The sequence below is a fragment of the Penaeus monodon genome, chromosome 15 (assembly GCF_015228065.2).
Source record: "Penaeus monodon isolate SGIC_2016 chromosome 15, NSTDA_Pmon_1, whole genome shotgun sequence".
Lineage (NCBI taxonomy): Eukaryota > Metazoa > Arthropoda > Malacostraca > Decapoda > Penaeidae > Penaeus > Penaeus monodon.
In genome coordinates, this window is record NC_051400.1 from 14,257,086 (window position 1) to 14,257,854 (window position 769).

The 769-nt window shown below is 31.9% G+C and overlaps 1 protein-coding gene across 1 annotated transcript in view; it reads right to left on the minus strand.

The window, feature by feature from the left end:
* Positions 1 to 769, minus strand: part of LOC119581757 (proteasome subunit alpha type-3-like) — a gene marked incomplete in the record, with an annotated part of 9,999 nt that overhangs the window by 5,081 nt on the left and 4,149 nt on the right.

Consider the following 769-nt stretch of genomic DNA (forward strand, 5'->3'; position numbering starts at 1 on the left):
TCGTGGCGAGTCTTTCCCATTTGGAGCATACACAAGGATGATAAGCAGAAACCTAAAAGTTAAATGCTTGTTGGAAGAAAATCAGAAGACAATTGTTTTTATAGTAAATTTTATAAATTTTACTGTTATTTCCTACCAAGACCACAGAATGTTCCCCTTATAGAAGGTATGTCTATGGTAAGCTTTGGTACTTGTCTCAATCCTCCTTTTCTTTATCAGACACCAACTGGTAAATCATTTCCGCCTCCTATCAAAACATTTTATTTCTATTTATAACTTCCTTTTAATTTCCATCTATCTTTTCCTCTTAAAATATCCTCACAAATACCTGCTACCTCTCTGCTGTTTTCCAGATACTTTTCCTCTCTTTACCAGCACACAACAAAAGCTCAGATGCACCCAATCTACATGCGCTGATCTCTCAAACACCCTTGTACTTCTTTTTTTAAACAAATATTTTCTTATTTGTGTATCACAATATGGACATAAAAAGGTATGCTTACAAGACAAGATTATGTTCTACTATTATCTAAATATTTTTCATATTTCATGTCTCTCTCAATAAAGCATTTCCTATTATGTCTGTTAAAAATTCTATCATTTGCCTACAGCATCAGATTCATAGGAATTTCACATATGTAATTTGTTCTGTGCATCTACCTATATCATATTTTATTAGTTTAACACAATTTCTCCTTTTCTTATGTTACTCGTCTATTTATAAAATACTTGTGTCAGTCTGTATCACAAAAAGGAAAAATATAAAGGG